The 14,923-nt window shown below is 41.0% G+C and overlaps 1 protein-coding gene across 2 annotated transcripts in view; it reads left to right on the top strand.

Annotated features, from left to right (window-relative positions):
* The first annotated feature begins 440 nt into the window (after positions 1-440).
* The window catches only part of peak1 (pseudopodium-enriched atypical kinase 1), a 267,998-nt gene continuing 253,515 nt past the window's right edge, over positions 441-14,923 (top strand). Inside the window, exons 1-2 of one of the 2 annotated variants that reach the window (XM_055934919.1) lie at positions 441-616; positions 769-852. The gene's annotated coding sequence lies outside the window, so the exon portion shown is untranslated. Of the gene's footprint in view, positions 853-14,923 lie in introns of both variants that reach the window. The other variant, XM_055934918.1, reaches the window with a different exon arrangement.

The following is a 14,923-nucleotide window of genomic DNA, read 5'->3' on the forward strand; positions in this document are numbered from 1 at the left end:
GGTAACCATGGAAACAGCACGATTTTTTTTATGGAAGGTGTAGTAAAAGGCCAGCAACACTCTGTATTATTCAGCGACCCATGAAATGACACCATATACAGATTCTACAGACCCTACTGAGTACTCCCAACCCAACTCCTACATCCGCACGAAGAATAGTTTTTTCATTATCAGCCCATTATTGTCAACATTACCAGTCTGAACATAGTATTTTTTAATAGTGGCCTTAAAATATTGTTTTTAAAACATATGTGAAACCTTTTTACCATGAATGTCTTATTGCATTTGCTTATAAGCACAAAACAATCGAAATAGATACAAATGTTTTCTTTTGAATGAGTTTTCCACCTTACAATGTTTTCTGAACTGGGGACTTTTATTTTGAAGGTTTCCTCATTACCGTATCTGAGTGACGTCATCTTTAGTGCCGCTAGCAGAATAGTAGCAGGCAGAGGAGTGAAAGATTAGTCTACGCAGAAGCACTGACAGAACTGTTCAAATACCGAAGGGTGATTTAAAAAAAAAAAAATTTGTCCCCGCACTCGACAACAACATACGAGCGGATTATGATTGTCAAGAACTTGAAGAAGCGTGAGAGAAGATAAAGGACCTAACGGTATAAATTTCAAGTGCTTTTCCGAATAGAAACGGCCAAAAGTCTCGTATCTGCTCTAAAGTTCCTGTGTGGACAGGAACGAAAATATATTCCATGTCTTTTTGGGACGGGATTTTCTGAAATTTATCATAAAACATATATTTTATTTACAGTTGATCCTTGGATAAAGGCATATCACCCAGTAGTCGCCTACCTAACTACCAACGGGAAAAGTTGACTCGTCCGTGCTACTGCAGGTAATTAAGTGGTAAAACATTACCTGCTCATTCATTGCGTGGTTACTGTAACGTTGGCACAGTTGTATCACTATGGGACTCTGTAGAGGATTTACAAAAATGAGGCACTTCAATTATTATAAGTAGTGCATCATTGTAGCAGTTGTCAAAACATGTTTTGCTGACAACTTTGTTTGAATGGCTGTTTGGAGCTCGTCTGGACTGTTGCCCATGACTTATGCACAAGGAGTCACACATTTGTCGTAAGCAACAAGTGTAGACTAATGCCGCGTTTTAAAACAACTGGGAATTTAAATCACGACTTCAGCATATCTTCAGGTCGGAATTGGAATTCCGAGTTGGATTACCGTTCAAATCGATTTTTGCCAGTCGGAACTAGTTTTGTCGCCGGAGTTCCTAGTTGTTTTGGACGCGGTGAAGTCGCAGAGTTCCGAGTTCCCAGTTGTGTTGAACGCGGCATAACAGTGAAACGCTGACTTACGGCCCTTCCCAAGAACGCATAGAGAAAGAAAATTGAGAAATAATATCAAAGTAAAAACATGTAATAATAAATACAGAATGAGTAACGATAACATGGCTATATACACTCGGTACCAGTGTCGAGTCTGCGCAGGAGTACGAGGTAATTGAGGTAGATATGTACATATAACTGTAGCGCCTTGTGGTCGGTGGGATGCCAAGCAGTTGCCATACCAAGCGGTGATGCAGCCAGTCAAGATGTTCGTTATGGTGCAGCAGTGAATCTGATGGTCCATGCCAAATCTTTTCAGCCTCCTGAGGGGGAAGAGGCGTTGTTGTGTACTCTTCACGGCTGAGTTGGTGTTTGTGGACCATGATAAATCCTTAGTGATGTGGACACAGATGAACTTGAAGCTCTCGACCCACTACACTACAGCCCCGTCGATGTGAATGGGGGCATGCTCTGCCCTCCGTTTTCTGTAGTCCACAATCAGCTCGTTTGTCTTGCTGACGTTGCGGGAGAGCCAGGTCTCTGACCTACTCACTATAGGCTGTCTCATTGTCGTTGCTGATCAGGCTTGCCACCATCGTGTCGTGGACTAAACACACACCCCTGAGGGGTCCCCGTGTTGAGGGTCAGATTGGTGGATGTGTTGCTGCCTTCCCTTACCACCAGGGGGAGGCCCGTCAGGAAGTCCAGGATCCAGTTGCAGAGGGAGGTGTTTAGTCCCAGGGTCCTTAGCTTAGTGATGAGCTTGGAGGGGACTATGGTGTTGAACGCTGAGCTGTAGTCGATGAACAGCATTCTCACATAGGTATTCCTCTTGTCCAGGTGGGAGAGGGCAGTGTGGAGTGCAATAGAGATTGTGTCGTCTGTGGATCTGTTGGGCCAGTATGTGAATTGGAATGGGTCCATGGTGTCTGGGATGATGGTGTTGATGTGAGCCATGACCTGCCGTTCAAAGCATTTCATGGCTACAAATGTGAGTGCTACAGGACGATAGTCATTTAGACGGGTTTAAGCTGTATTGGAGTACTGAGAACTAAATGCCCTATCAAAATTAAGTTACTTTTTCTGTTACTGAGGGGGATTGTCTTCTGATCCAGAGATGGTGTAGGTGACTTGTCAAATTCCCTCCTTTGTCTGATGGATGATTTATATGTGTCTGTTTTTGGGTACACAAGTGTCTCAGTATTGTTATGATTGCCATTCATGAGTTGATACTGTCCACAATAGCAGGCAGTTAACTTTGTTACTTCCTCAGTTGTTACAGTGAATGCTAGGAGGTACAGTGAGATGGGAAATTTCAAATTAAGGTTGACGATACCAGCCTACCAGTATGTGTCAAAAACCCTTTCTGCCCTTGCCTTTGAGAACTTGGATTGATTCCCAGCTTGGGAAAAACATACAGCACCTAATATCCTTTAGTGTGAACAATAGACTGTGTTGTTCCATGGCAAGCCAGGTCAAAACTGGCTAGTCCCAATTAATTATATTTTCAGTCAAGATTCACAAGCCTCGCTGACGGTCTTTGACTGAATGGGTCACAGGTTAATTTTTTGGGGGTAAGTTGAATTGCTTGGAATACTTCTCAGACGTCACCTTGGTCATGGGTATTCTGTTTGCTCTTTCCCTTTCACTTTGCATATCATAAACATTTATATGGTGGTTGGTTGATAGTTGATTTACACCTACACTGTTCCCCGGAGGTATCTCAAAACCTCTGTTGTACTGAATTTTTTCAAATCAATCAAATTCAGCATGGCATTAGTGATGGGGGATAAAATCAAAACAATTACAAATTGGGATATCATTTTTTTTATTTTATTTTTTTACAATATATCGTAATGACAATATCGCAATATTATTTTTGCGCTAGTTGGCTGCACCTGCACAAAAACTCCAGTATTTTTCCTTCATAGCTTGTTCTCCATCTTATTTTAAAATCGGGAGCCAATTTAGTATTCAGCACTTTTATTTCCATGACTGATCAAAACTTATTTTCTCATGGTTCTCTCTTGTCCCTCTGCAGCAGGTGAGCAATATGTTTGGACCATGGAATAGCAATAAAATCACAGTATTGAATCACAATACATAGAATTGTGTAAATCGGAATATATGTCGTATCGGCGCGTAGGTCCTGCGATAATATTGTATCTCGAGGTCCCTGGCAATTCCCAGCGCTGCATAGCATGTGTGTGGTAGTTTGCCAGAGAGATGACTCAGAACTTGACCTGACCTGAAAGTCTTTATTTGGTTGTGTTTTAGAGAGAGACTCACCTCTTATTCATTTCAGGGAGGATTGGGAGAGGGGCGGCTGGGGCAGCCATGCACAAGCATACTTGTAAAGGAAATGTCATGTGACACCCTGGCCTTTGAACACTTCCCTTTCCCTCAGCTGGCCGGAAGAGCTAGCAGGGGAACAGGTGTGACCCAGCTTTAGCCTGCCTGGGAAACACCACACAACAGAACCTACTGCAGCAGACTAACAGGAAACTGAAGGAGCCAATTGCAGACAGATGTAGATGTTGTTCTTTATCTAGAATTTAAACTTGGTTTTCATGGTTTATCAAACCAGTTGGCTGTTTACGAAACCAAGTTTTATACAGTTAATCCATTGTCTAAACTCTAACATTGTGGCATGATTAGAGTAGATCGTTTGTCTCACGTACAGGGTTACAGATATACAGTGAGCTCCAAAAGTATTGGGACTACAGTGACACATTTAGTTGTTTTGGCTCTTATACAATGACTGGGGTTAAAGTGAAGACTGTCAGCTTTAATTTGAGGGTATTGTCATCCATATCTTGTAAACTGTTTAGAAATTACAGCACCTTTTGTACATAGCCCTTCCTTTCTAGGGGGGACAAATATCATATTCCCCCCCCCCCCCCCAAAATGCTAGTCTCCTGTTAGTGTCAGAGTGAGAGGTTAGCATGTCTTGGGGTATGATATTTGTGCGTCTGTAACATTCTTACTCATAATTATTCACAATTCATTCAAGACTATCCGTAAACATGGTAGCGTCCACATTAATGTGGAAGTGTTTAGAAACATATTCTATTCTTATTTACAATAAAAGTGACTCCAAATTGATACAGCATTATTTACCATTGATTTCTATTGGGCACAAAATAATGTGAAACACAACCAAAACAAACAACAAATGCATGCAACAAGTTTGTAGAGTCACAAGCTTGACGTAATCATTGCGTGCTAGGAATATGGGACTAAATACAACACTTTTGACTGCTTTAATAGGCACAAGTGAATTTGTCCCTAAATACTGCTGTAATTTCTAAATGGTTCACCCGATATGGATGAAAATACCATCCAATTAAAAAGGACTGTCTGCACTTTAACCTCCATAGTCATTGTATCATTTCAAAACCAAAACAACACAATGTCACTGTCTCAATACTTTTGGAGCTCACTGTAATTACAGGGTATAGGGAAATTCTTGAGCTCCAAGCTCCAACATTACAGGACAAATGGAAATAAGACCTGGGGAGCATGGGGTAATTGGAATAGGTAGCTGACGAGTGGTGGCTATTCAGCATGCTAAATGTCAGTTGGTGGTGGGTTAGGAGGGGACAAGGGGAGTAGGTAGCTGACGAGTGGTGGCTATTCAGCAGCCTGATGATCTGGGGGGGGTAGAAGCTATTTGCCAAGAACTGCAAAGTTGCTGTGTTTTTCACGCTCAAGAACGGTCCACCACCCAAAGGACATCCCCATCCAGCCAACATGACACAACTATTGGAAGCATTGGAGTCAACATTGACCAGCATCCCTGTGGAACGCTTTCGACAACTTGTAGAGTCCATGCCCACAATTGAGGCTGTTCTGAGGGCAAAAGGGGGTGCATCTCAATGATAAGAAGGTGTTCCTAATGTTTTGTACATTTTGTGTTTGATCTAGCTACATGGAAATGTATTCTTTATTTACCCTACAGGGTGTGGGTTTTCGTAGGCAATTTTCCCATTTCTGATCATACGTTGCTAACTTCAGTAGACCGCAAGGTAATAATGAATTTATCCACAAACCACAAATGATCTGCTATTAGTAGAAAAACTCAAGGTTCTTTGAAATGAATTCCTTTGGTGGACTGCACGGCCATTTGAGCAGCGACTTGCGTTACTGAAACAGGTGCGTCTTTCTTATCAATATCATTGTTCACCGTTTACTCCAGTTTCAACGATGTTATTCCCTTTACAATGTTGAGACATACAATTTAAAGCATTAGAAAGCTAACATTCCATTTTTAACCAGAAGATGCCCGTATTTGGCATGTTTTCTTTTGCTTAAACTTGTTGCGTAAGCTTTTGTTAAACATGAAACAAAGTATGCCCCTAGACTGATGAATTTGGGGGCTCCTGAGGGGCGCAGCGGTCTAAGGCACTGCATCTTGGTGCTAGAGGCGTCGCTACAGACACCCTGGTTCGATTCCAGGCTGTATCACAACCAGCCGTGAATAGGAGTCCCATAGGGCGGCGCACAATTGGCCCAGCGTCATCTGGGTTTGACCGGTGTAGGCAGTCATTGTAAATAACAATTTGTTCTTCACTGACTTGCCTAGTTAAATAAAGGTTCAAATAAAAAATGAATGCACTAAAACTAAGTCACTCTGGATAAGAGGGTCTGATAAATGACACATTTACAATGTTTTTGTTGCATATTTCAGTCCGGAACCTGCCTACATTTACGGGGAGTAAATGGCACACTATAGCAGTTCACAAAAAAGCCTAAAATAGATGAGACTCCTATTATTCCAGAACTGCATCTTATGGTTGGAAAACATTTCCCTACTTTAATCAACCAGTCTATTTTGAATTTGGGATAAAGCTGCCATGATTTGGCAAGCAATGCAGCTTTTCTACAATTTGTGTTTTTTTGTTGTAGCTTTTCTACAATTTTAGCCATATTAGCATTGACATGAAAGCAATCAAAACATCTAAAAATAACCCATGGTATTAAGAACAAGATGAAACGAGCCACTTATGATTCCCCAAATGGCAGTTTCTTGTTATTCTAGCAATCTGGCCATCCAGAATCACAACACACTGACTTCTGCTCCATTAAAGTGCGTACATCGTTTTCGTGAAGATGTCAGCTAACCCATCTGTCTATATGTGTGGTCTCATTTGAAATAGGCGGAGAATCAAGTGGCAGTTCTTTCCCAACAAATTAAGTTCAATATGATTAGACTATAGTTAATTACAGTGGCTGTAAAATATACTGAACAAAAATATAAATTGATGTGAAGGTCCTGGGCTCAGACAATCCCGCTGGTGAAGTAGCCGGATGTGGATGTCCTGGGCTGGCATGGTTACACGTGGTCTGCGGTTTTGAGGCCGGTTTGACGTACTGACAAATTCTCTAAAACAATGTTGGAGGTGTCTTATGGTAGAGGAATGAACATTACATTTTCTGGCAACTGCTCTGGTGGACATTCCTACAGTCAGCATGCCAATTGCACGCTCCCTCAATTTATGACATCTGTGGCATTATGTTGTGTGACAAAACTGCACATTTAGTGGGCTTTTATTGTCCCCAGCACAAAGTGCACCTGTGTAATGTTAATGTGTTTACTCAGCTTCTTGATAGGACACCTGTCAGGTGAATGGATTATCTTGGCAAAGGAGAAATGCTCACTGACAGGGATGTAAACACATTTGTGCACAGAATTTGAGAGAATTAAGCTTTTTGTGCATATGGAACATTTCTGGGATCCTTTATTTCACCTCATGAAACATTGGACCAACACTTTACATGTTGCGTTTATGTTTCTGTTCAGTATAAATCTTCATAGTGGAAAGAAGTGAAGGGCGCTCAACCAACGTGAGTCGAGGTAAAATCAAAAAATAATTGAAAAGGCCGAAGGCTCCCACAGGCTTCCATGGTGAGCGAGCTTTGCACCTTTTCAATAAATATTTATTACCCATTTATTTGCCTGCATCTCGTTCTCCTAAAAGGTAGGCTGTATCCTGTATGCAAAACGTTGGTTAAGAGAAAGTGGGAGTGTCCACTGTCATCATTCTTGCTGCTTCATGTTCAGTAGCCATACCTGTGAGATCAGGTGCGCAAGTGGTCTCAATTAAATAGAGTAGGCTGTGGTCTATGCATGGGCGGAGAAGCACTGGCCAGTTATCTTTGCAAGGATATGTACTTCCTAAATATGATTAGGCTATAGTTTACTACATTGCCTAAAAATACATATTGATCAAGTATATTTGTCTCCGTCTGAAAATGGTCCCACTCCTAAAGGTAGGCTATAAAATGTATCTCAAGAGAAAGTGCAAGTCTCTCCAACTCTGCTCTTTTCAAACTATGTCTAGCCTATTGGTTGATATAGCCCAGTAATACAGAGCCTAATATAATGGACCGGGTGAAAATCTCTGGTTAATTTATCCTATTTCAGAGGTGATTTTTACACATTTCGATATTGCCTATTAGGCGCAAAATTGCTGGGACCATGGCTGGCGAGTGAGCTGCATCACATACACCTAAAATAACATTGCGGGACTGCGGTTGGGTTCGAGACAAGTTCTTGTGGTAGCGGGTGGGAGTCGGACAGACAGTAGGTGCTTGCTGGTGCGGTATGAAGCTGCGGGTGCAGGCGGGATGAAGAAACCAGTCCCATGCAGACCTCTACTTTGGGGGACAAATTATGCTGTTTACATGCGCCATATGCCTCTGCTGTACTAGAACAAGTTTACTTTGAAGTGTGTTAGCCTAAATGGCCAATTATTCTGTTTAGTGATGCACCGGTATTATATTTTTTTGTCCGATACCGATATCCGATATTTTCCTTACCAAGAAAACGATATTGATATAAAAAAAAATGCACACTTTTTAAGCATTCTAGTACAGTTAAACAGTTAACACATACACATAGAGTGCTGCGTCCAAGGCACTGCATCTCAGTGGTTCGAATCCAGGCTGTATCACATCCGGCCGTGATTGGGAGTCCCATAGGGCGGCGCACTATTGACCCAGTGTTTGGCCCGGGTTTGGCCGTCATTGTAAATAAGAATTTGTTCTTAACTGACTTGCCAAGTTAAATAAAGGTTACACACCACATTGACCAAAAAGTTATTTTGTTGGCATTTATATATGTCCCTATTACCAGTAAAACATAATCAAAACCTATTTCTTTCACTTACTTGCTGTGCTGTTTCATTCTCAACCAGGTCATCTCATACTATGGAACGCCGTTTGGGTCTTTGCGTGTCGAAAAAGATACACATCAAATAACACTATTTGACATGACAAATAAGCTTGTTGACCAATCAGGACCTGAATATGACTGCTCATCACATAATAATTTAAGGCGTTCATTAATTATATATATTTACGTAGATATTACACATTGATTACACTATCACTCGTATTTCAGATGTCACAATGAATCGTTGATAGGTATGCTATGATAGGTATGCTGGTAAAGTTGTCTCGTTCATCTACAGTGCTGGTCATAAAAATAAGCTAGCTAGCGCATAGATGCAAACAATGTTCTTCCCCAAAAACATAGCAAATCGATATTCTGTTTCAGTAGCTATAGTTAGCTAACTGACTATATAGCTAGGTGTCATTTAAAATGACCCTATTTCATAAGACAGTTCTTATTTGATGAATGGTGGTCGGACCCATCTATGTGAAGCTAGCCACAATAAGAATTAGCCTCAATAGTTTACTTTGCGGTTAGCCTTCAAAATAAAAGTTTTGTCATTAACAGTGACGCAAATGAATTCAAATAGTAGAATTATGCCATATTTGAGTAGATCATGCTAAACGAGGTTGAAATGTTGTTATATAAAATCAACAAAATACAATAATTTGACATCTGAAATCACACTGGATGTATTATACTTCAGAATTGCATTACAAGTTGAAGTTTACATACACCTTAGCCAATACATTTAAAATCAGTTTTTCACAATTTCTGACATTTAATCCTAGTAAAAATTCCCTGTCTTAGGTCAGTTAGAATCACCACTTTATTTTAAGAATGAAATGTCAGAATAATAGTAGAGAGGATTTCTTTCAGTTTTTATTTCTTTCATCACATTCCCAGTGGGTCAGAAGTTTGCATACACTCAATTAGTATTTGGTAGCATTGCCTTAAATTGTTTAACTTTGGTCCAACGTTTCGGGTAGCCTTCCACAAGCTTCCCACAATAAGTTGGGTGAATTTTGGCCCATTCCTCCTGACAAAGCTGGTGTAACTGAGGCAGGTTTGTAGGCCTCCTGGCTCGCACACGTGTTTTCAGTTCTGCACACATATTTTCTATGGGATTGAGGTCAGGGCTTTGTAATGGCCACTCCAATACCTTGACTTTGTTGTCCTTAAGACATTTTGCCACAACTTTGGAAGTATGCTTGTGGTCATTGTCCATTTGGAAGACCCATTTGTGACCAAGCATCAACTTCCTGACTGATGTCTTGAGATGTTGCTGCAATATATCCACTTAATTTTCTGCCTCATGATGCCATCTATTTTGTGAAGTGCACCAGTCCCCCCTGCAGCAAAGCACCCCCACAACATGATGCTGCCACCCCCGTGCTTCACGGTTGGGAGGGTGTTCTTCGGCTTGCAAGCCTCCCCCTTTTTCCTCCAAACATAACGATGGTCATTATGGCCAAACAGTTCTATTTTGTTTCATCAGACCAAAGGACATTTCTTCAAAAAGTACGATCTTTGTCCCCATGTGCAGTTGCAAACCGTAGTCTGGCTTTTTTATGGCGGTTTTAGAGCAGTGGCTTCTTCCTTGCTGAGCAGCCTTTTAGGTAATGTCGTTATAGGACTCGTTTTACTGTGGATAGATAGATACTTTTGTAGATACTCATGTTAAAAGGAACCACCAGCTTTCATATGTTCTGAGCAAGGAATTTAAACGTTAGCTTTCTTGTGGATTGGGGGGTGCTCCCTCTGCTATTTCCTGAAGTTTACGATCAACTCCTTTGTTTTGTTGAGGTTGAGAGAGAGGTTGTTTTCCTGACACCACACTCCGAGTGCCCTCACCTCCTCCTGAATCTAGATGGCGCCGACCGAGATGGTCGCCCCGCTTCGTGTCCGTAGGAAACTAGTTTCTTTTAATGTATTTCTTACATTGTTACCCCAGGAAATTATTCTTATTTTATTCTATAGTCTTATTACATACAGCCGGGAAGAACTATTGGATACAACTTACCAACATTACGACCAGGAATACGACTTTCCAGAAGCGGATCCTCTGTTTGGACCACCACCTAGGACAATGGATCTAATCCCAGAAGCCGACCCAAAACAACGGCGCCGCAGACGGAGCGGCATCCTGGTCAGGCCCCGTAGACGTCCACATCGCCCACCGCTCCTGAGTATACTACTCGCCAATGTCCAGTGTCTTGACAACAAGGTAGATGAAATTCGAGCAATGGTTGCCTTCCAGAGACATCAGAGATTGTAACATTCTCTGTTTCACGGAAAATGTCTCTCTCAGGATATGTTTTTGGAATTGGTTCAGTCACCGGGCTTTTCCCTGCATCGCGCCGACAGAGATAAACACCTCTCTGGGAAGAGGAAGGGCGGGGGTGTGTGCTTCATGATTTAACGACTCATGGTGTAATCATAACAACATACAGGAACTCAAGGCCATATTAATCCCAAGAGAATTCTCGTCAGTTATCGTCACAGCTGTGTACATTCCCCCTCAAGAAGTCATTATGGGGTATTGTGTGTAGATTGATGAGGGGGGAAAACTATTTAATCCATTTTAAAATAAGGCTGTAAAGTAACAGTGGAAAAGGGAAAGGGGCCTGAATACTTTCCGAATGCACTGTAATTTCACTAACGATGTCGCAGGCCGTTTTTAAACTAATCACGGCCTGCAAATTATTGGTTTGATAACAAACAGCGTTCATTCAGGTTACCGAGCTAGCAACCTGGTTATTTGACAGTAGGTCTAGGCACATTTGGTTGGCACAGGAAGAATGGAAAAGGGTCTGCTAATTGTATAAAATGAGTAAAAGTATGAATATCAGTGACTGGCTTTTTGTGTCGCAAATGAGCATAACTCTTATAAATGGTAATAAGTGTCCAGGGGACGGGTCGAACAGGACGCTAGGCCGCTGAATTTTTCCCCCTGTGGTGTCTCGATACTACTCAGTATCGTGATACTTGGCCTGCTATCGTGTTGGTTTTATTGTCTGGATGCAAAAGCTTATTTTTCAGAAATGTTGTGCACAAAGTTGTTTACATTCATTTTAGTGAGCATGTCTCCTTTGCCAAGATGTGGCATATCCAGAAGCTGATTAAACACCATAATCATTACACAGGTGCGCCTTGTGCTGGGGACAATAAAAGGCCAGTCTAAAATGTGCATTTTTGTCACACAACACAATGCCACAGACGTCTAAACACTCCCTTTTGAGGGAGTGTACAATTGGCATGCTGACTGCAACAATGTCCACCAGAGCTGTTTCCAGGGAATGTAATGTTCATTCCTCTACCACAACATCGTTTTAGAGAATTTGGCAGTACGTCCAACCGGCCTAATAACCGCAGACCACGTGTAACCACGCCAGCCCAGGATATCCACATCCGACTACTTCACCTGAGGGATGTCAGAGATCAGCCACCCAGACAGGTGATAGAAATTGTGAGTATTTCTCTCTGTAATAAAGCCCTTTTGTGGGGGTAAAAACGAATTCTGATTGGCTGGGCCCGGCTCCCCAGTGGTTGGGCCTGGCTCCCAAGTGGGTGGGCCTATGCCCTCCCAGGCGCACCCATGGCTGCCCCCCTGCCTAGTCATGTGAAAACAATAGATTAGGGCCTAATGAATTGATTTAAATTCACTGATTTCCTTATATGAACTGTAACTCAGTAAAAATCTTTTAAATTGTTGTATGTTGCATTTATATTTTTGCTCAATATATAATATTTACGTAAAAACACATTGTATGTGGACATGTTTCTTATTACTTATTACAAGTTCTTGTAAAACCCATGATTCATCATCTAGAGCAGTGGTTCCCAACTCCTCGTACCACAAAAGTACACATTTTTAGCCTAGGACAAGCACACCTGATTCAACTTGTCAAATATTCATCACGCCCTGGATCTAGAGGGATCTAGAGGAGTAGTCATTAGATGAGCACAAGTTCATTTCATTTCTTCACTTATACACTGTCTACAGAATGAGGATCTTGTTCTCCAACACCCCCATTACCACACTTTACCTTTTCATTAGCGAAATAACTTAACACTCAAATTGGGGAAAAACTCAGATAACCATTACCTTACCAACATGGAGGCATGAATGGGCTTTAGTGATGTGATCAATTGTTTGCTGTCTCATAATGGCAGTCTCCCATTACTTGCAGATTGATCTAAGGGCCTCACAATACCAGAACACACATGTCATTATGGCAGAATTTGTACGTCCGTTTCGGTAATGATAATAAGCTAATGGGTGTGCTATGCGAGTAACTTGAATCATTTATTAGGACCACTGTTTACACCTATTGCAAAACATCTGTTATTTGATTAGGTTTTCCAAGAAATACGGGTTAGCTATACTGATGTTTGACATCCCAAGACAGGTTTTCGTCCAAATCCTACATATTTCCATGTTCGATATCCCAAGACTGTTTTTGGTCCATATCCCACATATTTACATGGGCAAATGGCATAACATAATATGCCTAAGGAATCCCATTAAATGTATAAATACATCTAAAATACCTTAGAACCACACATATCCATGTCCTAATACACCAATATAACCTCTAAAGACGTTGGGGAAGTAACTTTTTCTAAAAAAAGTGACTTTTGTAATGCGTAAGTAATTACAATACTTATGCTAAAATATGGGATATTTTTACTAGAGGTCGACCGATTATGATATTTCAACACCGATGCCGATTATTGGAGGACAAAAAAAACCTGATGCCGATTTTTATATATATTTAATAATGACAATTACAACAATACTAAATGAACACTTTTATTTTAACTTAATATAATACATCAATCAAATCAATTTAGCCTCAAATAAATAATGAAACATGTTTAATTTGGTTTAAATAATGCAAAAACAAAGTGTTGGAGAAGAAATGTAAAAAAGCTCAAGTTTAAGTTCCTTGCTCAGAACATAAGAACATATGAAAGCTGGTGGTTCCTTTTAACATGAGTCTTCAATATTCCCAGTTAAGAAGTTTTAGGTTGAGGTTATTATAGGAAATATAGGACTATTTCTCTCTCTACCATTTGTATTTCATATACCTTTGACTATTGGATGTTCTTATAGGCACGTTAATATTGCCAGTGTAACAGTATAGCTTCCGTCCCTCTCCTCGCCCCTACCTGGGCTCGAACCAGGAATACATCGACAACAGCCACCCTCGAAGCATCGTTACCCATGCAGAGCAAGGGGAACAACTACTCCAAGTCTCAGAGCGAGTGATGTTTGAAACGCTATTAGCGCACACCCCGCTAACTAGCTAGCCATTTCACATCGGTTACACCAGCCTAATCTCGGGAGTTGATAGGCTAATAGTCATAAACAGCGCAATGCTTGAAGCATTGCGAAGAGCTGCTGGCAAATGCACGAAAGTGCTGTTTGAATAAATGCTTACGAGCCTGCTGCTGCTCAGTCAGACTGCTCTATCAAATCATAGACTTAATTATAACATAACACACAGAAATACGAGCCTTAGGTCATTAATATGGTCAAATTCGGAAACTATCATTTCGAAAATAAAACGTTTATTCTTTCAGTGAAATACGGAACCGTTCCGTATTTTATCTAACGGATGGCATCCCTAAGTCTAAATATTGCTGTTACATTGTACAACCTTCAATGTTATGTCATAATTATGTAAATTCTGCAAATTAATTACGGCCTTTGTTCGGAATAAATGGACTTCACACAGTTCGCAATGAGCCAGGCGGCCCAAACTGCTGCATATACCCTGACTGCTTGCACGGAACGCAAGAGAAGTGATACAATTTCCCTAATTATAAGAAATTCATGTTAGCAGGCAATATTAAATAAATATGCAGGTTTAAAAATGCACAGAAATGTATGATTTTAAGAAAGGCATTGATGTTTATGGTTTGGTACATTGGTGCAACAACTGTGCTTATTTCGCAAATGCGCTTGTTAAATCATCACCCGTTTGTCGAAGTAGGCTGTGATTCGATGAGAAATTAACATGCACCGCATCGGTAATTAATCAGCCATTCCGATTAACCGGTCGACCTCTAATTTTTACCCATCTACTGTTTTCTGTAGGGCAACAAAGTATTTTGCTGGCAACAGGACATTTTTAGTCAGGTACCACTGTGCAATGGACTGATGAGGATGTTCTAGTGTTTCATCTGTACTGCTATTGCGTCACATAATGTTATCTTTCATAGGAAACTAACCCCAGCAGCCTAAGGGTCTCAAGATTAATCCAGTTTCCTGTTTAATTTAGCTCAACACCCTTCGGGAGGAATTCCACAGCTCTTAATCTAAGCACCAGTATTGGGTTCCTGATGTGTCTGAGATAAAAGTCAAAACTATTTATGATTTTTTTTTTGCATTAGGCTGTAACACGCATGACATGCAGAAAGGCATGCAAAAGTGA

Source organism: Salvelinus fontinalis, chromosome 9 (genome assembly GCF_029448725.1).
Source record: "Salvelinus fontinalis isolate EN_2023a chromosome 9, ASM2944872v1, whole genome shotgun sequence".
NCBI lineage: Eukaryota > Metazoa > Chordata > Actinopteri > Salmoniformes > Salmonidae > Salvelinus > Salvelinus fontinalis.